The sequence below is a fragment of the Puntigrus tetrazona genome, unplaced genomic scaffold, assembly GCF_018831695.1.
Source record: "Puntigrus tetrazona isolate hp1 unplaced genomic scaffold, ASM1883169v1 S000000974, whole genome shotgun sequence".
NCBI classification, from domain to species: domain Eukaryota; kingdom Metazoa; phylum Chordata; class Actinopteri; order Cypriniformes; family Cyprinidae; genus Puntigrus; species Puntigrus tetrazona.
This window is the reverse complement of record NW_025048569.1, coordinates 1-22,915: the sequence shown is the minus strand read 5'-3', so window position 1 is coordinate 22,915 and position 22,915 is coordinate 1. Positions and strand designations below refer to the sequence as shown.

General features: G+C 38.4%; 5 non-coding genes and 46 pseudogenes across 5 annotated transcripts; all 51 read right to left on the bottom strand.

The window, feature by feature from the left end:
- Positions 1–175: 175 nt before the first annotated feature.
- Positions 176–294, bottom strand: LOC122337610 (annotated as a pseudogene).
- Positions 295–569: 275 nt separating this feature from the next.
- Positions 570–688, bottom strand: LOC122337609 (annotated as a pseudogene).
- Positions 689–963: 275 nt separating this feature from the next.
- LOC122337549 lies at positions 964–1,080 on the bottom strand (annotated as a pseudogene).
- A 275-nt stretch (positions 1,081–1,355) lies between these two features.
- LOC122337586 lies at positions 1,356–1,474 on the bottom strand (annotated as a pseudogene).
- A 282-nt stretch (positions 1,475–1,756) lies between these two features.
- LOC122337596 lies at positions 1,757–1,875 on the bottom strand. The gene has a single exon (XR_006249554.1). It is a non-coding gene; the product is annotated as a 5S ribosomal RNA (ribosomal RNA).
- A 275-nt stretch (positions 1,876–2,150) lies between these two features.
- On the bottom strand, positions 2,151–2,268 carry LOC122337538 (annotated as a pseudogene).
- A 277-nt stretch (positions 2,269–2,545) lies between these two features.
- On the bottom strand, positions 2,546–2,667 carry LOC122337525 (annotated as a pseudogene).
- Positions 2,668–2,944: 277 nt separating this feature from the next.
- On the bottom strand, positions 2,945–3,063 carry LOC122337607 (annotated as a pseudogene).
- Positions 3,064–3,339: 276 nt separating this feature from the next.
- LOC122337548 lies at positions 3,340–3,456 on the bottom strand (annotated as a pseudogene).
- A 276-nt stretch (positions 3,457–3,732) lies between these two features.
- On the bottom strand, positions 3,733–3,849 carry LOC122337547 (annotated as a pseudogene).
- Positions 3,850–4,126: 277 nt separating this feature from the next.
- On the bottom strand, positions 4,127–4,243 carry LOC122337585 (annotated as a pseudogene).
- A 276-nt stretch (positions 4,244–4,519) lies between these two features.
- Positions 4,520–4,636, bottom strand: LOC122337521 (annotated as a pseudogene).
- A 278-nt stretch (positions 4,637–4,914) lies between these two features.
- Positions 4,915–5,033, bottom strand: LOC122337632. The gene has a single exon (XR_006249557.1). It is a non-coding gene; the product is annotated as a 5S ribosomal RNA (ribosomal RNA).
- A 282-nt stretch (positions 5,034–5,315) lies between these two features.
- LOC122337605 lies at positions 5,316–5,434 on the bottom strand (annotated as a pseudogene).
- A 274-nt stretch (positions 5,435–5,708) lies between these two features.
- Positions 5,709–5,825, bottom strand: LOC122337546 (annotated as a pseudogene).
- A 275-nt stretch (positions 5,826–6,100) lies between these two features.
- Positions 6,101–6,226, bottom strand: LOC122337582 (annotated as a pseudogene).
- A 278-nt stretch (positions 6,227–6,504) lies between these two features.
- On the bottom strand, positions 6,505–6,621 carry LOC122337591 (annotated as a pseudogene).
- A 278-nt stretch (positions 6,622–6,899) lies between these two features.
- Positions 6,900–7,018, bottom strand: LOC122337539 (annotated as a pseudogene).
- A 279-nt stretch (positions 7,019–7,297) lies between these two features.
- On the bottom strand, positions 7,298–7,416 carry LOC122337604 (annotated as a pseudogene).
- A 272-nt stretch (positions 7,417–7,688) lies between these two features.
- LOC122337603 lies at positions 7,689–7,807 on the bottom strand (annotated as a pseudogene).
- Positions 7,808–8,084: 277 nt separating this feature from the next.
- Positions 8,085–8,203, bottom strand: LOC122337513 (annotated as a pseudogene).
- A 271-nt stretch (positions 8,204–8,474) lies between these two features.
- On the bottom strand, positions 8,475–8,593 carry LOC122337602 (annotated as a pseudogene).
- A 276-nt stretch (positions 8,594–8,869) lies between these two features.
- Positions 8,870–8,988, bottom strand: LOC122337529 (annotated as a pseudogene).
- A 275-nt stretch (positions 8,989–9,263) lies between these two features.
- LOC122337545 lies at positions 9,264–9,380 on the bottom strand (annotated as a pseudogene).
- A 280-nt stretch (positions 9,381–9,660) lies between these two features.
- Positions 9,661–9,782, bottom strand: LOC122337587 (annotated as a pseudogene).
- Positions 9,783–10,057: 275 nt separating this feature from the next.
- Positions 10,058–10,176, bottom strand: LOC122337601 (annotated as a pseudogene).
- Positions 10,177–10,449: 273 nt separating this feature from the next.
- Positions 10,450–10,568, bottom strand: LOC122337600 (annotated as a pseudogene).
- A 279-nt stretch (positions 10,569–10,847) lies between these two features.
- On the bottom strand, positions 10,848–10,966 carry LOC122337620. Its single transcript, XR_006249556.1, has one exon. It is a non-coding gene; the product is annotated as a 5S ribosomal RNA (ribosomal RNA).
- Positions 10,967–11,245: 279 nt separating this feature from the next.
- On the bottom strand, positions 11,246–11,364 carry LOC122337572 (annotated as a pseudogene).
- Positions 11,365–12,022: 658 nt separating this feature from the next.
- LOC122337599 lies at positions 12,023–12,141 on the bottom strand (annotated as a pseudogene).
- Positions 12,142–12,413: 272 nt separating this feature from the next.
- LOC122337503 lies at positions 12,414–12,535 on the bottom strand (annotated as a pseudogene).
- A 271-nt stretch (positions 12,536–12,806) lies between these two features.
- On the bottom strand, positions 12,807–12,927 carry LOC122337500 (annotated as a pseudogene).
- Positions 12,928–13,202: 275 nt separating this feature from the next.
- LOC122337537 lies at positions 13,203–13,320 on the bottom strand (annotated as a pseudogene).
- A 280-nt stretch (positions 13,321–13,600) lies between these two features.
- Positions 13,601–13,717, bottom strand: LOC122337544 (annotated as a pseudogene).
- A 274-nt stretch (positions 13,718–13,991) lies between these two features.
- On the bottom strand, positions 13,992–14,110 carry LOC122337598 (annotated as a pseudogene).
- A 272-nt stretch (positions 14,111–14,382) lies between these two features.
- On the bottom strand, positions 14,383–14,501 carry LOC122337597 (annotated as a pseudogene).
- Positions 14,502–14,774: 273 nt separating this feature from the next.
- Positions 14,775–14,895, bottom strand: LOC122337583 (annotated as a pseudogene).
- A 273-nt stretch (positions 14,896–15,168) lies between these two features.
- Positions 15,169–15,287, bottom strand: LOC122337595 (annotated as a pseudogene).
- Positions 15,288–15,563: 276 nt separating this feature from the next.
- LOC122337565 lies at positions 15,564–15,682 on the bottom strand (annotated as a pseudogene).
- Positions 15,683–15,956: 274 nt separating this feature from the next.
- Positions 15,957–16,075, bottom strand: LOC122337528 (annotated as a pseudogene).
- Positions 16,076–16,741: 666 nt separating this feature from the next.
- On the bottom strand, positions 16,742–16,860 carry LOC122337492 (annotated as a pseudogene).
- Positions 16,861–17,133: 273 nt separating this feature from the next.
- On the bottom strand, positions 17,134–17,250 carry LOC122337533 (annotated as a pseudogene).
- A 272-nt stretch (positions 17,251–17,522) lies between these two features.
- Positions 17,523–17,641, bottom strand: LOC122337567 (annotated as a pseudogene).
- A 278-nt stretch (positions 17,642–17,919) lies between these two features.
- On the bottom strand, positions 17,920–18,036 carry LOC122337543 (annotated as a pseudogene).
- Positions 18,037–18,314: 278 nt separating this feature from the next.
- On the bottom strand, positions 18,315–18,433 carry LOC122337588 (annotated as a pseudogene).
- A 660-nt stretch (positions 18,434–19,093) lies between these two features.
- LOC122337578 lies at positions 19,094–19,213 on the bottom strand (annotated as a pseudogene).
- Positions 19,214–19,487: 274 nt separating this feature from the next.
- Positions 19,488–19,606, bottom strand: LOC122337637 (annotated as a pseudogene).
- A 274-nt stretch (positions 19,607–19,880) lies between these two features.
- Positions 19,881–19,999, bottom strand: LOC122337527 (annotated as a pseudogene).
- Positions 20,000–20,274: 275 nt separating this feature from the next.
- LOC122337608 lies at positions 20,275–20,393 on the bottom strand. The gene has a single exon (XR_006249555.1). It is a non-coding gene; the product is annotated as a 5S ribosomal RNA (ribosomal RNA).
- A 278-nt stretch (positions 20,394–20,671) lies between these two features.
- Positions 20,672–20,790, bottom strand: LOC122337490. The gene has a single exon (XR_006249547.1). It is a non-coding gene; the product is annotated as a 5S ribosomal RNA (ribosomal RNA).
- Positions 20,791–21,065: 275 nt separating this feature from the next.
- On the bottom strand, positions 21,066–21,182 carry LOC122337541 (annotated as a pseudogene).
- Between the last annotated feature and the right edge of the window lie 1,733 nt (positions 21,183–22,915).

Sequence of the window (22,915 nt, the reverse complement as noted above, 5' to 3'; positions counted from 1 at the left end):
AGCTACATTAAAGATAAGAGCATTAGTTAAGTAGTTAAAAACAGTCAAACTCTGTTTAAAGAACAGCTACTTTAAAGGCAATTGAATTAAATAAGCAGTAAGGAAAGCAAAGAGCTGGTCAAACTTTGGCCACACTAAGGGCCAGTGTATTAGATAAGTAGTGAAAAAACTCAAAAACTTACAGCACCTGGTATTCCTAGGCAGTCTCCCATCCAAGTACTAACTAGGCCCAACTCTGCTTAGCTTCTGAGATCAGGCGAGATCAGGCGTGAACAGGGTGGTATGGCCGTAAGCGAAAGCTGCTGCAAAAGCCCCTATTTTAAGGTGAGGCACACTAAGTGCCATTATACTAGATAAGTAATGAATGAAATATAAAAAAAAATACTTCAAAATGAGCTACATTAAAGATAAGAGCATTAGTTAAGTAGTTAAAAACAGTCAAACTCTGTTTAAAGAACAGCTACTTTAAAGGCAATTGAATTAAATAAGCAGTAAAGGAAAGCAAAGAGCTGGTCAAACTTTGGCCACACTAAGGGCCAGTGTATTAGATAAGTAGTGAAAAAACTCAAAACTTACAGCACCTGGTATTCCTAGGCAGTCTCCCATCCAAGTACTAACTAGGCCCAACTCTGCTTAGCTTCTGAGATCAGGCGAGATCAGGCGTGAACAGGGTGGTATGGCCGTAAGCGAAAGCTGCTGCAAAAAGCCCCTATTTTAAGGTGAGGCACACTAAGTGCCATTATACTAGATAAGTAATGAATGAAATACAAAAAAATACTTCAAAATGAGCTACATTAAAGATAAGAGCATTAGTTAAGTAGTTAAAAACAGTCAAACTCTGTTTAAAGAACAGCTACTTTAAAGGCAATTGAATTAAATAAGCAGTAAAGGAAAGCAAAGAGCTGGTCAAACTTTGGCCACACTAAGGGCCAGTGTATTAGATAAGTAGTGAAAAAACTCAAAAACTTACAGCACCTGGTATTCCTAGGCAGTCTCCCATCCAAGTACTAACTAGGCCCAACTCTGTAGCTTCTGAGATCAGGCGAGATCAGGCGTGAACAGGGTGGTATGGCCGTAAGCGAAAGCTGCTGCAAAAGCCCCTATTTTAAGGTGTGAGGCACACTAAGTGCCATTATACTAGATAAGTAATGAATGAAATACAAAAAAAATACTTCAAAATGAGCTACATTAAAGATAAGAGCATTAGTTAAGTAGTTAAAAACAGTCAAACTCTGTTTAAAGAACAGCTACTTTAAAGGCAATTGAATTAAATAAGCAGTAAGGAAAGCAAAGAGCTGGTCAAACTTTGGCCACACTAAGGGCCAGTGTATTAGATAAGTAGTGAAAAAACTCAAAACTTACAGCACCTGGTATTCCTAGGCAGTCTCCCATCCAAGTACTAACTAGGCCCAACTCTGTAGCTTCTGAGAGATCAGGCGAGATCAGGCGTGAACAGGGTGGTATGGCCGTAAGCGAAAGCTGCTGCAAAAAGCCCCTATTTTAAGGTGAGGCACACTAAGTGCCATTATACTAGATAAGTAATGAATGAAATACAAAAAAAAAAATACTTCAAAATGAGCTACATTAAAGATAAGAGCATTAGTTAAGTAGTTAAAACAGTCAAACTCTGTTTAAAGAACAGCTACTTTAAAGGCAATTGAATTAAATAAGCAGTAAGGGAAAGAAAGCAAAGAGCTGGTCAAACTTTGGCCAGACTAAGGGCCAGTGTATTAGATAAGTAGTGAAAAAACTCAAAAACTTACAGCACCTGGTATTCCTAGGCAGTCTCCCATCCAAGTACTAACTAGGCCCAACTCTGCTTAGCTTCTGAGATCAGACGAGATCAGGTGTGAACAGGGTGGTATGGCCGTAAGCGAAAGCTGCTGCAAAAAGCTCCCTATTTTAAGGTGAGGCACACTAAGTGCCATTATACTAGATAAGTAATGAATGAAATACAAAAAAATACTTCAAAATGAGCTACATTAAAGATAAGAGCATTAGTTAAGTAGTTAAAAACAGTCAAACTCTGTTTAAAGAACAGCTACTTTAAAGGCAATTGAATTAAATAAGCAGTAAGGGAAAGCAAAGAGCTGGTCAAACTTTGGCCACACTAAGGGCCAGTGTATTAGATAAGTAGTGAAAAAACTCAAAACTTACAGCACCTGGTATTCCTAGGCAGTCTCCCATCCAAGTACTAACTAGGCCCAACTCTGCTAGCTTCTGAGATCAGGCGAGATCAGGCGTGAACAGGGTGGTATGGCCGTAAGCGAAAGCTGCTGCAAAAAGCCCCCTATTTTAAGGTGAGGCACACTAAGTGCCATTATACTAGATAAGTAATGAATGAAATACAAAAAAAATACTTCAAAATGAGCTACATTAAAGATAAGAGCATTAGTTAAGTAGTTAAAAACAGTCAAACTCTGTTTAAAGAACAGCTACTTTAAAGGCAATTGAATTAAATAAGCAGTAAGGAAAGCAAAGAGCTGGTCAAACTTTGGCCACACTAAGAGGCCAGTGTATTAGATAAGTAGTGAAAAAACTCAAAAACTTACAGCACCTGGTATTCCTAGGCAGTCTCCCATCCAAGTACTAACTAGGCCCAACTCTGCTTAGCTTCTGAGATCAGGCGAGATCAGGCGTGAACAGGGTGGTGGTATGGCCGTAAGCGAAAGCTGCTGCAAAAAGCCCCTATTTTAAGGTGAGGCACACTAAGTGCCATTATACTAGATAAGTAATGAATGAAATACAAAAAAAAAAATACTTCAAAATGAGCTACATTAAAGATAAGAGCATTAGTTAAGTAGTTAAAAACAGTCAAACTCTGTTTAAAGAACAGCTACTTTAAAGGCAATTGAATTAAATAAGCAGTAAGGAAAGCAAAGAGCTGGTCAAACTTTGGCCACACTAAGGGCCAGTGTATTAGATAAGTAGTGAAAAAACTCAAAACTTACAGCACCTGGTATTCCTAGGCAGTCTCCCATCCAAGTACTAACTAGGCCCAACTCTGCTTAGCTTCTGAGATCAGGCGAGATCAGGCGTGAACAGGGTGGTATGGCCGTAAGCAAAAGCTGCTGCAAAAAGCCCCCTATTTTAAGGTGAGGCACACTAAGTGCCATTATACTAGATAAGTAATGAATGAAATACAAAAAAAATACTTCAAAATGAGCTACATTAAAGATAAGAGCATTAGTTAAGTAGTTAAAAACAGTCAAACTCTGTTTAAAGAACAGCTACTTTAAAGGCAATTGAATTAAATAAGCAGTAAGGAAAGCAAAGAGCTGGTCAAACTTTGGCCACACTAAGGGCCAGTGTATTAGATAAGTAGTGAAAAAACTCAAAAACTTACAGCACCTGGTATTCCTAGGCAGTCTCCCATCCAAGTACTAACTAGGCCCAACTCTGTAGCTTCTGAGATCAGGCGAGATCAGGCGTGAACAGGGTGGTATGGCCGTAAGCAAAGCTGCTGCAAAAAGCCCCTATTTTAAGGTGAGGCACACTAAGTGCCATTATACTAGATAAGTAATGAATGAAATACAAAAAAAAAAATACTTCAAAATGAGCTACATTAAAGATAAGAGCATTAGTTAAGTAGTTAAAAACAGTCAAACTCTGTTTAAAGAACAGCTACTTTAAAGGCAATTGAATTAAATAAGCAGTAAGGAAAGCAAAGAGCTGGTCAAACTTTGGCCACACTAAGGGCCAGTGTATTAGATAAGTAGTGAAAAAACTCAAAACTTACAGCACCTGGTATTCCTAGGCAGTCTCCCATCCAAGTACTAACTAGGCCCAACTCTGTAGCTTCTGAGATCAGGCGAGATCAGGCGTGAACAGGGTGGTATGGCCGTAAGCGAAAGCTGCTGCAAAAAGCCCCTATTTTAAAGGTGAGGCACACTAAGTGCCATTATACTAGATAAGTAATGAATGAAATACAAAAAAAAATACTTCAAAATGAGCTACATTAAAGATAAGAGCATTAGTTAAGTAGTTAAAAACAGTCAAACTCTGTTTAAAGAACAGCTACTTTAAAGGCAATTGAATTAAATAAGCAGTAAGGAAAGCAAAGAGCTGGTCAAACTTTGGCCACACTAAAGGGCCAGTGTATTAGATAAGTAGTGAAAAAACTCAAAACTTACAGCACCTGGTATTCCTAGGCAGTCTCCCATCCAAGTACTAACTAGGCCCAACTCTGTAGCTTCTGAGATCAGGCGAGATCAGGCGTGAACAGGGTGGTATGGCCGTGCGAAAGCTGCTGCAAAAAGCCCCTATTTTAAGGTGAGGCACACTAAGTGCCATTATACTAGATAAGTAATGAATGAAATACAAAAAAAAAAAATACTTCAAAATGAGCTACATTAAAGATAAGAGCATTAGTTAAGTAGTTAAAAACAGTCAAACTCTGTTTAAAGAACAGCTACTTTAAAGGCAATTGAATTAAATAAGCAGTAAGGAAAGCAAAGAGCTGGTCAAACTTTGGCCACACTAAGGGCCAGTGTATTAGATAAGTAGTGAAAAAACTCAAAACTTACAGCACCTGGTATTCCTAGGCAGTCCCATCCAAGTACTAACTAGGCCCAACTCTGCTTAGCTTCTGAGATCAGGCGAGATCAGGCGTGAACAGGGTGGTATGGCCGTAAGCGAAAGCTGCTGCAAAAGCCCCTATTTTAAGGTGAGGCACACTAAGTGCCATTATACTAGATAAGTAATGAATGAAATACAAAAAAAAAATACTTCAAAATGAGAGCTACATTAAAGATAAGAGCATTAGTTAAGTAGTTAAAAACAGTCAAACTCTGTTTAAAGAACAGCTACTTTAAAGGCAATTGAATTAAATAAGCAGTAAGGAAAGCAAAGAGCTGGTCAAACTTTGGCCACACTAAGGGCCAGTGTATTAGATAAGTAGTGAAAAAACTCAAAAACTTACAGCACCTGGTATTCCTAGGCAGTCTCCCATCCAAGTACTAACTAGGCCCAACTCTGCTTAGCTTCTGAGATCAGACGAGATCAGGCGTGAACAGGGTGGTATGGCCGTAAGCGAAAGCTGCTGCAAAAAGCCCCCTATTTTAAGGTGAGGCACACTAAGTGCCATTATACTAGATAAGTAATGAATGAAATACAAAAAAAAAAAAATACTTCAAAATGAGCTACATTAAAGATAAGAGCATTAGTTAAGTAGTTAAAACAGTCAAAACTCTGTTTAAAGAACAGCTACTTTAAAGGCAATTGAATTAAATAAGCAGTAAAGGAAAGCAAAGAGCTGGTCAAACTTTGGCCACACTAAGGGCCAGTGTATTAGATAAGTAGTGAAAAAACTCAAAAACTTACAGCACCTGGTATTCCTAGGCAGTCTCCCATCCAAGTACTAACTAGGCCCAACTCTGCTTAGCTTCTGAGATCAGGCGAGATCAGGCGTGAACAGGGTGGTATGGCCGTAAGCGAAAAGCTGCAAAAAGCCCCTATTTTAGGGTGAGGCACACTAAGTGCCATTATACTAGATAAGTAATGAATGAAATACAAAAAAAAATACTTCAAAATGAGCTACATTAAAGATAAGAGCATTAGTTAAGTAGTTAAAAACAGTCAAACTCTGTTTAAAGAACAGCTACTTTAAAGGCAATTGAATTAAATAAGCAGTAAGGGAAAGCAAAGAGCTGGTCAAACTTTGGCCACACTAAGGGCCAGTGTATTAGATAAGTAGTGAAAAAACTCAAAACTTACAGCACCTGGTATTCCTAGGCAGTCTCCCATCCAAGTACTAACTAGGCCCAACTCTGTAGCTTCTGAGATCAGGCGAGATCAGGCGTGAACAGGGTGGTATGGCCGTAAGCGAAAGCTGCTGCAAAAAGCCCCTATTTTAAGGTGAGGCACACTAAGTGCCATTATACTAGATAAGTAATGAATGAAATACAAAAAAAAATACTTCAAAATGAGCTACATTAAAGATAAGAGCATTAGTTAAGTAGTTAAAAACAGTCAAACTCTGTTTAAAGAACAGCTACTTTAAAGGCAATTGAATTAAATAAGCAGTAAGGAAAGCAAAGAGCTGGTCAAACTTTGGCCACACTAAGGGCCAGTGTATTAGATAAGTAGTGAAAAAACTCAAAACTTACAGCACCTGGTATTCCTAGGCAGTCTCCCATCCAAGTAAGTACTAACTAGGCCCAACTCTGCTTAGCTTCTGAGATCCAGGCGAGAGATCAGGCGTGAACAGGGTGGTATGGCCGTAAGCAAAAGCTGCTGCAAAAAGCCCCTATTTTAAGGTGAGGCACACTAAGTGCCATTATACTAGATAAGTAATGAATGAAATACAAAAAAAAAAATACTTCAAAATGAGCTACATTAAAGATAAGAGCATTAGTTAAGTAGTTAAAAACAGTCAAACTCTGTTTAAAGAACAGCTACTTTAAAGGCAATTGAATTAAATAAGCAGTAAGGAAAGCAAAGAGCTGGTCAAACTTTGGCCACACTAAGGGCCAGTGTATTAGATAAGTAGTGAAAAAACTCAAAAACTTACAGCACCTGGTATTCCTAGGCAGTCTCCCATCCAAGTACTAACTAGGCCCAACTCTGTAGCTTCTGAGATCAGGCGAGATCAGGCGTGAACAGGGTGGTATGGCCGTAGCGAAAGCTGCTGCAAAAAGCCCCTATTTTTTAAGGTGAGGCACACTAAGTGCCATTATACTAGATAAGTAATGAATGAAATACAAAACAAAAAAATACTTCAAAATGAGCTACATTAAAGATAAGAGCATTAGTTAAGTAGTTAAAAACAGTCAAACTCTGTTTAAAGAACAGCTACTTTAAAGGCAATTGAATTAAATAAGCAGTAAGGAAAGCAAAGAGCTGGTCAAACTTTGCCACACTAAGGGCCAGTGTATTAGATAAGTAGTGAAAAAACTCAAAACTTACAGCACCTGGTATTCCTAGGCAGTCTCCCATCCAAGTACTAACTAGGCCCAACTCTGCTTAGCTTCTGAGATCAGGCGAGATCAGGCGTGAACAGGGTGGTATGGCCGTGTAGCGAAAGCTGCTGCAAAAGCCCCTATTTTAAGGTGAGGCACACTAAGTGCCATTATACTAGATAAGTAATGAATGAAATACAAAAAAAAAAATACTTCAAAATGAGCTACATTAAAGATAAGAGCATTAGTTAAGTAGTTAAAAACAGTCAAACTCTGTTTAAAGAACAGCTACTTTAAAGGCAATTGAATTAAATAAGCAGTAAGGGAAAGCAAAGAGCTGGTCAAACTTTGGCCACACTAAGGGCCAGTGTATTAGATAAGTAGTGAAAAAACTCAAAAACTTACAGCACCTGGTATTCCTAGGCAGTCTCCCATCCAAGTACTAACTAGGCCCAACTCTGCTTAGCTTCTGAGATCAGGCGAGATCAGGCGTGAACAGGGTGGTATGGCCGTAAGCGAAAGCTGCTGCAAAAAGCCCCTATTTTAAGGTGAGGCACACTAAGTGCCATTATACTAGATAAGTAATGAATGAAATAAAAAAAATACTTCAAAATGAGCTACATTAAAGATAAGAGCATTAGTTAAGTAGTTAAAAACAGTCAAACTCTGTTTAAAGAACAGCTACTTAAAGGCAATTGAATTAAATAAGCAGTAAGGAAAGCAAAGAGCTGGTCAAACTTTGGCCACACTAAGGGCCAGTGTATTAGATAAGTAGTGAAAAAACTCAAAAACTTACAGCACCTGGTATTCCTAGGCAGTCTCCCATCCAAGTACTAACTAGGCCCAACTCTGCTTAGCTTCTGAGATCAGGCGAGATCAGGCGTGAACAGGGTGGTATGGCCGTAAGCGAAAAAGCTGCTGCAAAAAGCCCCTATTTTAAGGTGAGGCACACTAAGTGCCATTATACTAGATAAGTAATGAATGAAATACAAAAAAAAATACTTCAAAATGAGCTACATTAAAGATAAGAGCATTAGTTAAGTAGTTAAAAACAGTCAAACTCTGTTTAAAGAACAGCTACTTTAAAGGCAATTGAATTAAATAAGCAGTAAGGAAAGCAAAGAGCTGGTCAAACTTTGGCCACACTAAGGGCCAGTGTATTAGATAAGTAGTGAAAAAACTCAAAACTTACAGCACCTGGTATTCCTAGGCAGTCTCCCATCCAAGTACTAACTAGGCCCAACTCTGCTTAGCTTCTGAGATCAGGCGAGATCAGGCGTGAACAGGGTGGTATGGCCGTGAAAGCTGCTGCAAAAAGCCCCTATTTTTAAGGGTGAGGCACACTAAGTGCCATTATACTAGATAAGTAATGAATGAAATACAAAAAAATACTTCAAAATGAGCTACATTAAAGATAAGAGCATTAGTTAAGTAGTTAAAAACAGTCAAACTCTGTTTAAAGAACAGCTACTTTAAAGGCAATTGAATTAAATAAGCAGTAAGGAAAGCAAAGAGCTGGTCAAACTTTGGCCACACTAAGGGCCAGTGTATTAGATAAGTAGTGAAAAAACTCAAAACTTACAGCACCTGGTATTCCTAGGCAGTCTCCCATCCAAGTACTAACTAGGCCCAACTCTGCTTAGCTTCTGAGATCAGGCGAGATCAGGCGTGAACAGGGTGGTATGGCCGTAAGCGAAAGCTGCTGCAAAAAGCCCCTATTTTAAGGTGAGGCACACTAAGTGCCATTATACTAGATAAGTAATGAATGAAATACAAAAAAAAATACTTCAAAATGAGCTACATTAAAGATAAGAGCATTAGTTAAGTAGTTAAAAACAGTCAAACTCTGTTTAAAGAACAGCTACTTTAAAGGCAATTGAATTAAATAAGCAGTAAGGGAAAGCAAAGAGCTGGTCAAACTTTGGCCACACTAAGGGCCAGTGTATTAGATAAGTAGTGAAAAAACTCAAAACTTACAGCACCTGGTATTCCTAGGCAGTCTCCCATCCAAGTACTAACTAGGCCCAACTCTGCTTAGCTTCTGAGATCAGGCGAGATCAGGCGTGAACAGGGTGGTATGGCCGTAGCGAAAGCTGCTGCAAAAAGCCCCTATTTTAAGGTGAGGCACACTAAGTGCCATTATACTAGATAAGTAATGAATGAAATACAAAAAAAAATACTTCAAAATGAGCTACATTAAAGATAAGAGCATTAGTTAAGTAGTTAAAAACAGTCAAACTCTGTTTAAAGAACAGCTACTTTAAAGGCAATTGAATTAAATAAGCAGTAAGGGAAAGCAAAGAGCTGGTCAAACTTTGGCCACACTAAGGGCCAGTGTATTAGATAAGTAGTGAAAAAACTCAAAACTTACAGCACCTGGTATTCCTAGGCAGTCTCCCATCCAAGTACTAACTAGGCCCAACTCTGTAGCTTCTGAGATCAGGCGAGATCAGGCGTGAACAGGGTGGTATGGCCGTAAGCAAAAGCTGCTGCAAAAAGCCCCCTATTTTAAGGTGAGGCACACTAAGTGCCATTATACTAGATAAGTAATGAATGAAATACAAAAAAAAAATACTTCAAAATGAGCTACATTAAAGATAAGAGCATTAGTTAAGTAGTTAAAAACAGTCAAACTCTGTTTAAAGAACAGCTACTTTAAAGGCAATTGAATTAAATAAGCAGTAAGGGAAAGCAAAGAGCTGGTCAAACTTTGGCCACACTAAGAGGCCAGTGTATTAGATAAGTAGTGAAAAAACTCAAAAACTTACAGCACCTGGTATTCCTAGGCAGTCTCCCATCCATCCAAGTACTAACTAGGCCCAACTCTGCTTAGCTTCTGAGATCAGGCGAGATCAGGCGTGAACAGGGTGGTATGGCGTAAGCGAAAGCTGCTGCAAAAAGCCCCTATTTTAAGGGTGAGGCACACTAAGTGCCATTATACTAGATAAGTAATGAATGAAATACAAAAAAAATACTTCAAAATGAGCTACATTAAAGATAAGAGCATTAGTTAAGTAGTTAAAAACAGTCAAACCCTGTTTAAAGAACAGCTACTTTAAAGGCAATTGAATTAAATAAGCAGTAAGGAAAGCAAAGAGCTGGTCAAACTTTGGCCACACTAAGGGCCAGTGTATTAGATAAGTAGTGAAAAAACTCAAAACTTACAGCACCTGGTATTCCTAGGCAGTCTCCCATCCAAGTACTAACTAGGCCCAACTCTGCTTAGCTTCTGAGATCAGGCGAGATCAGGCGTGAACAGGGTGGTATGGCCGTAAGCGAAAGCTGCAAAAAGCCCCTATTTTTAAGGTGAGGCACACTAAGTGCCATTATACTAGATAAGTAATGAATGAAATACAAAAAAAAATACTTCAAAATGAGCTACATTAAAGATAAGAGCATTAGTTAAGTAGTTAAAAACAGTCAAACTCTGTTTAAAGAACAGCTACTTTAAAGGCAATTGAATTAAATAAGCAGTAAGGAAAGCAAAGAGCTGGTCAAACTTTGGCCACACTAAGGGCCAGTGTATTAGATAAGTAGTGAAAAAACTCAAAACTTACAGCACCTGGTATTCCTAGGCAGTCTCCCATCCAAGTACTAACTAGGCCCAACTCTGCTTAGCTTCTGAGATCAGGCGAGATCAGGCGTGAACAGGGTGGTATGGCCGTAAGCGAAAGCTGCTGCAAAAAGCCCCTATTTTAAGGTGAGGCACACTAAGTGCCATTATACTAGATAAGTAATGAATGAAATGAAAAAAAAAAAAATACTTCAAAATGAGCTACATTAAAGATAAGAGCATTAGTTAAGTAGTTAAAAACAGTCAAACTCTGTTTAAAGAACAGCTACTTTAAAGGCAATTGAATTAAATAAGCAGTAAGGGAAGCAAAGAGCTGGTCAAACTTTGGCCACACTAAAGGCCAGTGTATTAGATAAGTAGTGAAAAAACTCAAAAACTTACAGCACCTGGTATTCCTAGGCAGTCTCCCATCCAAGTACTAACTAGGCCCAACTCTGCTTAGCTTCTGAGATCAGACGAGATCAGGCGTGAACAGGGTGGTATGGCCGTAAGCGAAAGCTGCTGCAAAAAGCCCCCTATTTTAAGGTGAGGCACACTAAGTGCCATTATACTAGATAAGTAATGAATGAAATACAAAAAAAAAAATACTTCAAAATGAGCTACATTAAAGATAAGAGCATTAGTTAAGTAGTTAAAAACAGTCAAACTCTGTTTAAAGAACAGCTACTTTAAAGGCAATTGAATTAAATAAGCAGTAAGGAAAGCAAAGAGCTGGTCAAACTTTGGCCACACTAAGGGCCAGTGTATTAGATAAGTAGTGAAAAAACTCAAAAACTTACAGCACCTGGTATTCCTAGGCAGTCTCCCATCCAAGTACTAACTAGGCCCAACTCTGCTTAGCTTCTGAGATCAGGCGTGAACAGGCGTGAACAGGGTGGTATGGGCGAAAGCTGCTGCAAAAAGCCCCTATTTTAAGGTGAGGCACACTAAGTGCCATTATACTAGATAAGTAATGAATGAAATACAAAAAAAATACTTCAAAATGAGCTACATTAAAGATAAGAGCATTAGTTAAGTAGTTAAAAACAGTCAAACTCTGTTTAAAGAACAGCTACTTTAAAGGCAATTGAATTAAATAAGCAGTAAGGAAAGCAAAGAGCTGGTCAAACTTTGGCCACACTAAGAGCCAGTGTATTAGATAAGTAGTGAAAAAACTCAAAACTTACAGCACCTGGTATTCCTAGGCAGTCTCCCATCCAAGTACTAACTAGGCCCAACTCTGTAGCTTCTGAGATCAGGCGAGATCAGGCGTGAACAGGGTGGTATGGTAAGCGAAAGCTGCTGCAAAAGCCCCTATTTTAAGGTGAGGCACACTAAGTGCCATTATACTAGATAAGTAATGAATGAAATAAAAAAAAAAATACTTCAAAATGAGCTACATTAAAGATAAGAGCATTAGTTAAGTAGTTAAAAACAGTCAAACTCTGTTTAAAGAACAGCTACTTTAAAGGCAATTGAATTAAATAAGCAGTAAAGGAAAGCAAAGAGCTGGTCAAACTTTGGCCACACTAAGGGCCAGTGTATTAGATAAGTAGTGAAAAAACTCAAAAACTTACAGCACCTGGTATTCCTAGGCAGTCTCCCATCCAAGTACTAACTAGGCCCAACTCTGCTTAGCTTCTGAGATCAGGCGAGATCAGGCGTGAACAGGGTGGTATGGCCGTAAGCGAAAGCTGCTGCAAAAGCCCCTATTTTAAGGTGAGGCACACTAAGTGCCATTATACTAGATAAGTAATGAATGAAATACAAAAAAAAATACTTCAAAATGAGCTACATTAAAGATAAGAGCATTAGTTAAGTAGTTAAAAACAGTCAAACTCTGTTTAAAGAACAGCTACTTTAAAGGCAATTGAATTAAATAAGCAGTAAAGGAAAGCAAAGTGGTCAAACTTTGCCACACTAAAGAACCAGTGTATTAGATAAGTAGTGAAAAAACTCAAAACTTACAGCACCTGGTATTCCTAGGCAGTCTCCCATCCAAGTACTAACTAGGCCCAACTCTGCTTAGCTTCTGAGATCAGCGAGCGAGATCAGGCGTGAACAGGGTGGTATGGCCGTAAGCGAAAGCTGCTGCAAAAAGCCCCTATTTTAAGGTGAGGCACACTAAGTGCCATTATACTAGATAAGTAATGAATGAAATACAAAAAAATACTTCAAAATGAGCTACATTAAAGATAAGAGCATTAGTTAAGTAGTTAAAAACAGTCAAACTCTGTTTAAAGAACAGCTACTTTAAAGGCAATTGAATTAAATAAGCAGTAAGGAAAGCAAAGAGCTGGTCAAACTTTGGCCACACTAAGGCCAGTGTATTAGATAAGTAGAAAAAACTCAAAAACTTACAGCACCTGGTATTCCTAGGCAGTCTCCCATCCAAGTACTAACTAGGCCCAACTCTGCTTAGCTTCTGAGATCAGGCGAGATCAGGCGTGTGAACAGGGTGGTATGGCCGTAAGCGAAAGCTGCTGCAAAAGCCCCTATTTTAAGGTGAGGCACACTAAGTGCCATTATACTAGATAAGTAATGAATGAAATACAAAAAAAAATACTTCAAAATGAGCTACATTAAAGATAAGAGCATTAGTTAAGTAGTTAAAAACAGTCAAACTCTGTTTAAAGAACAGCTACTTTAAAGGCAATTGAATTAAATAAGCAGTAAGGAAAGCAAAGAGCTGGTCAAACTTTGGCCACACTAAGGGCCAGTGTATTAGATAAGTAGTGAAAAAACTCAAAAACTTACAGCACCTGGTATTCCTAGGCAGTCTCCCATCCAAGTACTAACTAGGCCCAACTCTGCTAGCTTCTGAGATCAGGCGAGATCAGGCGTGAACAGGGTGGTATGGCCGTAAGCGAAAGCTGCTGCAAAAAGCCCCTATTTTAAGGTGAGGCACACTAAGTGCCATTATACTAGATAAGTAATGAATGAAATACAAAAAAAAAAAAATACTTCAAAATGAGCTACATTAAAGATAAGAGCATTAGTTAAGTAGTTAAAAACAGTCAAACTCTGTTTAAAGAACAGCTACTTTAAAGGCAATTGAATTAAATAAGCAGTAAAGGAAAGCAAAGAGCTGGTCAAACTTTGGCCACACTAAGAGCCAGTGTATTAGATAAGTAGTGAAAAAACTCAAAACTTACAGCACCTGGTATTCCTAGGCAGTCTCCCATCCAAGTACTAACTAGGCCCAACTCTGTAGCTTCTGAGATCAGGCGAGATCAGGCGTGAACAGGGTGGTATGGCCGTAAGCGAAAGCTGCTGCAAAAAGCCCCTATTTTAAGGTGAGGCACACTAAGTGCCATTATACTAGATAAGTAATGAATGAAATACAAAAAAAAACTTCAAAATGAGCTACATTAAAGATAAGAGCATTAGTTAAGTAGTTAAAAACAGTCAAACTCTGTTTAAAAAGAACAGCTACTTTAAAGGCAATTGAATTAAATAAGCAGTAAGGAAAGCAAAGAGCTGGTCAAACTTTGGCCACACTAAGGCCAGTGTATTAGATAAGTAGTGAAAAAACTCAAAACTTACAGCACCTGGTATTCCTAGGCAGTCTCCCATCCAAGTACTAACTAGGCCCAACTCTGCTTAGCTTCTGAGATCAGGCGAGATCAGGCGTGAACAGGGTGGTATGGCCGTAAGCAAAGCTGCTGCAAAAAGCCCCTATTTTAAGGTGAGGCACACTAAGTGCCATTATACTAGATAAGTAATGAATGAAATAAAAAAAAATACTTCAAAATGAGCTACATTAAAGATAAGAGCATTAGTTAAGTAGTTAAAAACAGTCAAACTCTGTTTAAAGAACAGCTACTTTAAAGGCAATTGAATTAAATAAGCAGTAAGGAAAGCAAAGAGCTGGTCAAACTTTGGCCACACTAAGGGCCAGTGTATTAGATAAGTAGTGAAAAAACTCAAAACTTACAGCACCTGGTATTCCTAGGCAGTCTCCCATCCAAGTACTAACTAGGCCCAACTCTGCTTAGCTTCTGAGATCAGGCGAGATCAGGCGTGAACAGGGTGGTATGGCCGTAAGCGAAAGCTGCAAAAAGCCCCTATTTTAAGGTGAGGCACACTAAGTGCCATTATACTAGATAAGTAATGAATGAAATACAAAAAAATACTTCAAAATGAGCTACATTAAAGATAAGAGCATTAGTTAAGTAGTTAAAAACAGTCAAACTCTGTTTAAAGAACAGCTACTTTAAAGGCAATTGAATTAAATAAGCAGTAAGGGAAAGCAAAGAGCTGGTCAAACTTTGGCCCACACTAAGAGCCAGTGTATTAGATAAGTAGTGAAAAAACTCAAAAACTTACAGCACCTGGTATTCCTAGGCAGTCTCCCATCCAAGTACTAACTAGGCCCAACTCTGCTTAGCTTCTGAGATCAGGCGAGATCAGGCGTGAACACAGGGTGGTATGGCCGTGGCGAAAGCTGCTGCAAAAGCCCCTATTTTAAGGTGAGGCACACTAAGTGCCATTATACTAGATAAGTAATGAATGAAATACAAAAAAAATACTTCAAAATGAGCTACATTAAAGATAAGAGCATTAGTTAAGTAGTTAAAAACAGTCAAACTCTGTTTAAAGAACAGCTACTTTAAAGGCAATTGAATTAAATAAGCAGTAAGGAAAGCAAAGAGCTGGTCAAACTTTGGCCACACTAAGGGCCAGTGTATTAGATAAGTAGTGAAAAAACTCAAAAACTTACAGCACCTGGTATTCCTAGGCAGTCTCCCATCCAAGTACTAACTAGGCCCAACTCTGCTTAGCTTCTGAGATCAGGCGAGATCAGGCGTGAACAGGGTGGTATGGCCGTAAGCAAAAGCTGCTGCAAAAGCCCCTATTTTAAGGTGAGGCACACTAAGTGCCATTATACTAGATAAGTAATGAATGAAATACAAAAAAAAATACTTCAAAATGAGCTACATTAAAGATAAGAGCATTAGTTAAGTAGTTAAAAACAGTCAAACTCTGTTTAAAGAACAGCTACTTTAAAGGCAATTGAATTAAATAAGCAGTAAAGGAAAGCAAAGAGCTGGTCAAACTTTGGCCACACTAAGGGCCAGTGTATTAGATAAGTAGTGAAAAAACTCAAAAACTTACAGCACCTGGTATTCCTAGGCAGTCTCCCATCCAAGTACTAACTAGGCCCAACTCTGCTTAGCTTCTGAGATCAGGCGAGATCAGGCGTGAACAGGGTGGTATGGCCGTAAGTGAAAGCTGCTGCAAAAAGCCCCTATTTTAAGGTGAGGCACACTAAGTGCCATTATACTAGATAAGTAATGAATGAAATACAAAAAAATACTTCAAAATGAGCTACATTAAAGATAAGAGCATTAGTTAAGTAGTTAAAAACAGTCAAACTCTGTTTAAAGAACAGCTACTTTAAAGGCAATTGAATTAAATAAGCAGTAAAGGAAAGCAAAGAGCTGGTCAAACTTTGGCCACACTAAGGGCCAGTGTATTAGATAAGTAGTGAAAAAACTCAAAACTTACAGCACCTGGTATTCCTAGGCAGTCTCCCATCCAAGTACTAACTAGGCCCAACTCTGCTTAGCTTCTGAGATCAGGCGAGATCAGGCGTGAACAGGGTGGTATGGCCGTAGCGAAAGCTGCTGCAAAAGCCCCTATTTTAAGGTGAGGCACACTAAGTGCCATTATACTAGATAAGTAATGAATGAAATAAAAAAAAAAATACTTCAAAATGAGCTACATTAAAGATAAGAGCATTAGTTAAGTAGTTAAAAACAGTCAAACTCTGTTTAAAGAACAGCTACTTTAAAGGCAATTGAATTAAATAAGCAGTAAGGAAAGCAAAGAGCTGGTCAAACTTTGGCCACACTAAGGGCCAGTGTATTAGATAAGTAGTGAAAAAACTCAAAACTTACAGCACCTGGTATTCCTAGGCAGTCTCCCATCCAGAAGTACTAACTAGGCCCAACTCTTAGCTTCTGAGATCAGGCGAGATCAGGCGTGAACAGGTGTGGTATGGCGTAAGCGAAAGCTGCTGCAAAAGCCCCTATTTTAAGGTGAGGCACACTAAGTGCCATTATACTAGATAAGTAATGAATGAAATACAAAAAAAAATACTTCAAAATGAGCTACATTAAAGATAAGAGCATTAGTTAAGTAGTTAAAAACAGTCAAACTCTGTTTAAAGAACAGCTACTTTAAAGGCAATTGAATTAAATAAGCAGTAAGGAAAGCAAAGAGCTGGTCAAACTTTGGCCACACTAAGGGCCAGTGTATTAGATAAGTAGTGAAAAAACTCAAAAACTTACAGCACCTGGTATTCCTAGGCAGTCTCCCATCCAAGTACTAACTAGGCCCAACTCTGCTTAGCTTCTGAGATCAGGCGAGATCAGGCGTGAACAGGGTGGTATGGCCGTAAGAAAGCTGCTGCAAAAGCCCCTATTTTAAGGTGAGGCACACTAAGTGCCATTATACTAGATAAGTAATGAATGAAATACAAAAAAATACTTCAAAATGAGCTACATTAAAGATAAGAGCATTAGTTAAGTAGTTAAAAACAGTCAAACTCTGTTTAAAGAACAGCTACTTTAAAGGCAATTGAATTAAATAAGCAGTAAGGGAAAGCAAAGAGCTGGTCAAACTTTGGCACACACTAAGGGCCAGTGTATTAGATAAGTAGTGAAAAAACTCAAAAACTTACAGCACCTGGTATTCCTAGGCAGTCTCCCATCCAAGTACTAACTAGGCCCAACTCTGTAGCTTCTGAGATCAGGCGAGATCAGGCGTGAACAGGGTGGTATGGCCGTAAGTGAAAGCTGCTGCAAAAGCCCCTATTTTAAGGTGAGGCACACTAAGTGCCATTATACTAGATAAGTAATGAATGAAATAAAAAAAATACTTCAAAATGAGCTACATTAAAGATAAGAGCATTAGTTAAGTAGTTAAAAACAGTCAAACTCTGTTTAAAAGAACAGCTACTTTAAAGGCAATTGAATTAAATAAGCAGTAAGGAAAGCAAAGAGCTGGTCAAACTTTGGCCACACTAAGGGCCAGTGTATTAGATAAGTAGTGAAAAAACTCAAAACTTACAGCACCTGGTATTCCTAGGCAGTCTCCCATCCAAGTACTAACTAGGCCCAACTCTGCTTAGCTTCTGAGATCAGGCGAGATCAGGCGTGAACAGGGTGGTATGGCCGTGGCGAAAGCTGCTGCAAAAAGCCCCTATTTTAAGGTGAGGCACACTAAGTGCCATTATACTAGATAAGTAATGAATGAAATACAAAAAAAAAAATACTTCAAAATGAGCTACATTAAAGATAAGAGCATTAGTTAAGTAGTTAAAAACAGTCAAACTCTGTTTAAAGAACAGCTACTTTAAAGGCAATTGAATTAAATAAGCAGTAAGGAAAGCAAAGAGCTGGTCAAACTTTGGCCACACACTAAGGGCCAGTGTATTAGATAAGTAGTGAAAAACTCAAAAACTTACAGCACCTGGTATTCCTAGGCAGTCTCCCATCCAAGTACTAACTAGGCCCAACTCTGTAGCTTCTGAGATCAGGCGAGATCAGGCGTGAACAGGGTGGTATGGCCGTAAGCGAAAGCTGCTGCAAAAAGCCCCTATTTTAAGGTGAGGCACACTAAGTGCCATTATACTAGATAAGTAATGAATGAAATACAAACAAAAAATACTTCAAAATGAGCTACATTAAAGATAAGAGCATTAGTTAAGTAGTTAAAAACAGTCAAACTCTGTTTAAAGAACAGCTACTTTAAAGGCAATTGAATTAAATAAGCAGTAAGGAAAGCAAAGAGCTGGTCAAACTTTGGCCACACTAAAGGGCCAGTGTATTAGATAAGTAGTGAAAAAACTCAAAAACTTACAGCACCTGGTATTCCTAGGCAGTCTCCCATCCAAGTACTAACTAGGCCCAACTCTGCTTAGCTTCTGAGATCAGGCGAGATCAGGCGTGAACAGGGTGGTATGGCCGTAAGCGAAAGCTGCTGCAAAAGCCCCTATTTTAAGGTGAGGCACACTAAGTGCCATTATACTAGATAAGTAATGAATGAAATACAAAAAAATACTTCAAAATGAGCTACATTAAAGATAAGAGCATTAGTTAAGTAGTTAAAAACAGTCAAACTCTGTTTAAAGAACAGCTACTTTAAAGGCAATTGAATTAAATAAGCAGTAAGGAAAGCAAAGAGCTGGTCAAACTTTGGCCACACTAAGGGCCAGTGTATTAGATAAGTAGTGAAAAAAACAAAAACTTACAGCACCTGGTATTCCTAGGCAGTCTCCCATCCAAGTACTAACTAGGCCCAACTCTGTAGCTTCTGAGATCAGGCGAGATCAGGCGTGAACAGGGTGGTATGGCCGTGGCAGAAAGCTGCTGCAAAAGCCCCTATTTTAAGGTGAGGCACACTAAGTGCCATTATACTAGATAAGTAATGAATGAAATACAAAAAAAACTTCAAAATGAGCTACATTAAAGATAAGAGCATTAGTTAAGTAGTTAAAAACAGTCAAACTCTGTTTAAAGAACAGCTACTTTAAAGGCAATTGAATTAAATAAGCAGTAAGGAAAGCAAAGAGCTGGTCAAACTTTGGCCCACTAAGGGCCAGTGTATTAGATAAGTAGTGAAAAAACTCAAAAACTTACAGCACCTGGTATTCCTAGGCAGTCTCCCATCCAAGTACTAACTAGGCCCAACTCTGCTTAGCTTCTGAGATCAGGCGAGATCAGGCGTGAACAGGGTGTGGTATGGCGTAAGCGAAAGCTGCTGCAAAAGCCCCTATTTTAAGGTGAGGCACACTAAGTGCCATTATACTAGATAAGTAATGAATGAAATACAAAAAAAATACTTCAAAATGAGCTACATTAAAGATAAGAGCATTAGTTAAGTAGTTAAAAACAGTCAAACTCTGTTTAAAGAACAGCTACTTTAAAGGCAATTGAATTAAATAAGCAGTAAGGAAAGCAAAGAGCTGGTCAAACTTTGGCCACACTAAGGGCCAGTGTATTAGATAAGTAGTGAAAAAACTCAAAAACTTACAGCACCTGGTATTCCTAGGCAGTCTCCCATCCAAGTACTAACTAGGCCCAACTCTGCTTAGCTTCTGAGATCAGGCGAGATCAGGCGTGAACAGGGTGGTATGGCCGTAAGAAAGCTGCTGCAAAAAGCCCTATTTTAAGGTGAGGCACACTAAGTGCCATTATACTAGATAAGTAATGAATGAAATACAAAAAAAAATACTTCAAAATGAGCTACATTAAAGATAAGAGCATTAGTTAAGTAGTTAAAAACAGTCAAACTCTGTTTAAAGAACAGCTACTTTAAAGGCAATTGAATTAAATAAGCAGTAAGGGAAAGCAAAAGAGCTGGTCAAACTTTGGCCACACTAAGGCCAGTGTATTAGATAAGTAGTGAAAAAACTCAAAAACTTACAGCACCTGGTATTCCTAGGCAGTCTCCCATCCAAGTACTAACTAGGCCCAACTCTGCTTAGCTTCTGAGATCAGGCGAGATCAGGCGTGAACAGGGTGGTATGGCCGTAGCGAAAGCTGCTGCAAAAAGCCCCTATTTTAAGGTGAGGCACACTAAGTGCCATTATACTAGATAAGTAATGAATGAAATACAAAAAAAAATACTTCAAAATGAGCTACATTAAAGATAAGAGCATTAGTTAAGTAGTTAAAAACAGTCAAACTCTGTTTAAAGAACAGCTACTTTAAAGGCAATTGAATTAAATAAGCAGTAAAGGAAAGCAAAGAGCTGGTCAAACTTTGGCCACACTAAGGGCCAGTGTATTAGATAAGTAGTGAAAAAACTCAAAACTTACAGCACCTGGTATTCCTAGGCAGTCTCCCATCCAAGTACTAACTAGGCCCAACTCTGCTTAGCTTCTGAGATCAGACGAGATCAGGCGTGAACAGGGTGGTATGGCCGTAAGCTAAAGCTGCTGCAAAAAGCCCCATATTTTAAGGTGAGGCACACTAAGTGCCATTATACTAGATAAGTAATGAATGAAATACAAAAAAAAAATACTTCAAAATGAGCTACATTAAAGATAAGAGCATTAGTTAAGTAGTTAAAAACAGTCAAACTCTGTTTAAAGTGCAGCTACTTTAAAGGCAATTGAATTAAATAAGCAGTAAGGGAAAGCAAAGAGCTGGTCAAACTTTGGCCACACCAAGGGCCAGTGTATTAGATAAGTAGTGAAAAAACTCAAAGCTTACAGCACCTGGTATTCCTAGGCAGTCTCCCATCCAAGTACTAACTAGGCCCAACTCTGCTTAGCTTCTGAGATCAGACGAGATCAGGCGTGAACAGGGTGGTATGGCCGTAAGCGAAAGCTGCTGCAAAAAGCCCCCTATTTTAAGGTGAGGCACACTAAGTGCCATTATACTAGATAAGTAATGAATGAAATACAAAAAATACTTCAAAATAAGCTACATTAAAGATAAGAGCATTAGTTAAGTAGTTAAAAACAGTCAAACTCTGTTTAAAGAACAGCTACTTTAAAGGCAATTGAATTAAATAAGCAGTAAGGAAAGCAAAAGAGCTGGTCAAACTTTGGCCACACTAAGGGCCAGTGTATTAGATAAGTAGTGAAAAAACTCAAAAACTTACAGCACCTGGTATTCCTAGGCAGTCTCCCATCCAAGTACTAACTAGGCCCAACTCTGTAGCTTCTGAGATCAGGCGAGATCAGGCGTGAACAGGGTGGTATGGCCGTAAGCGAAAGCTGCTGCAAAAGCCCCTATTTTAAGGTGAGGCACACTAAGTGCCATTATACTAGATAAGTAATGAATGAAATACGGGCCAGTGTATTAGATAAGTAGTGAAAAACTCAAAACTTACAGCACCTGGTATTCCTAGGCAGTCTCCCATTCAAGTACTAACTAGGCCCAACTCTGCTTAGCTTCTGAGATCAGGACGAGATCAGGCGTGAATTTTTTTTTTTTTTTTTATTATTTTTTACACAAAGCGATACAAACTACAATAAACCACCTGAAGAAACCCTTTTACATGGGGAAGTACACCTTTGTAAAATTAAACATAAAATTAACATACATAGGTTCCGACATCCGACTCTTTTAAAACATACATAAAATCAACTGTCGTCATCAGGCATCTTCCAGTCAAATTCTTCAAAGATCTTATATACATCATAAGTAAAAATGTGATAAAAGTCATTGAGTTTTCCCAAGTTCTTGTAGTAACAATACAAATATTTCAGATAGTTTTCAGCTTTTTCTTCAATATTCTTTCAATATCCAAGACAGATTTCTCTCTTTTGCCACCACACCTTCTCTCCCATATTGCTCCTTTCATTAGCATGACAAGAAGATTAATGATTTTGCTATTTTTACACTCCTTATATTCACCCAACATTACAATTTTATTCCATTCTGATTCGTCTTCATAGTGCTCTCCTTTCAAAAGTTCAAACAGTCCAGTTCTTTGCAATATAAAAACAGGTGCAGGAAGCCTTCATCCTCTTTGTTGCACACCTTACAGATGGAGCTCTGCTCCATTCCAATCTTGTGTAAAATCACGTCTGTAAAAATAGCTTTGTGTCTGATTAAAAATTCCAGGTTTCCCAGTTTCGTTTCAACTATCCTTCCTTTTATGTTACTCCATATGTTTTCTTCTTTCAAGTCTTTATATTTCTGCTTCCAATAGTCATTTGCTTTAGGTTTCTTAAAAATCGTATCTCTAAAAACACCATAAAACATTTTGACAGTACATTCCTTGAAAATATGTAGTTTTCTCTCTAAAAATAGCGTTCACATCTTTCTCCGGTTCACCTGGCTCCATATTTTCAATTTTTTCAATCCAGTCTTTTGGTATTGCGTTTTTTTTAATCATGCAGTACTTATTTATGATTTCTTGTTTGGTATAGTCCTCCTTAGCTTCTTCCATAGTGTCAAAAACATATTGAACTGGTAAAAATCCTCTTTGAACTCATACAGAACATCTCTTACTCTCGCTATCCCCACATCCCACCATTTCTTAAAAACAACTCTTTTCCTTGATTCACAATATTCTTGTTTAAAAACAATGGTTGATTTAAAATGTCCTCTCGTCCTTCGGGATGTAATGCACATGCTTTAAAAACTCTCCCAGGCACTCAACTGTTCCTTGTAAAATCTGGCAAATCTTTCCACATCCAGTTTTTCGTTCTCATCCATAAAATATTCTCCCCCATATTGACATTTACCACATTTGTTTAAAAAATACAACATAGTTTTTTTTCCAAACAGTTTCAATTCTTGCATCCAGATATTTCTTCACCAGTTTAACTCTCAAACATTTCTTCCTTTGTGCAACATCAATAAGACCCAAGCCGCTTTCTCAACAGCCACTTACAAGGGGTGTCATACGTTTAATCCTCGGTGGCTTTCCCTCCCATAAATACTCAGTAAAACATTTTTTCAATCTTTTTCAACCTACAGAGGCATACTTGTAA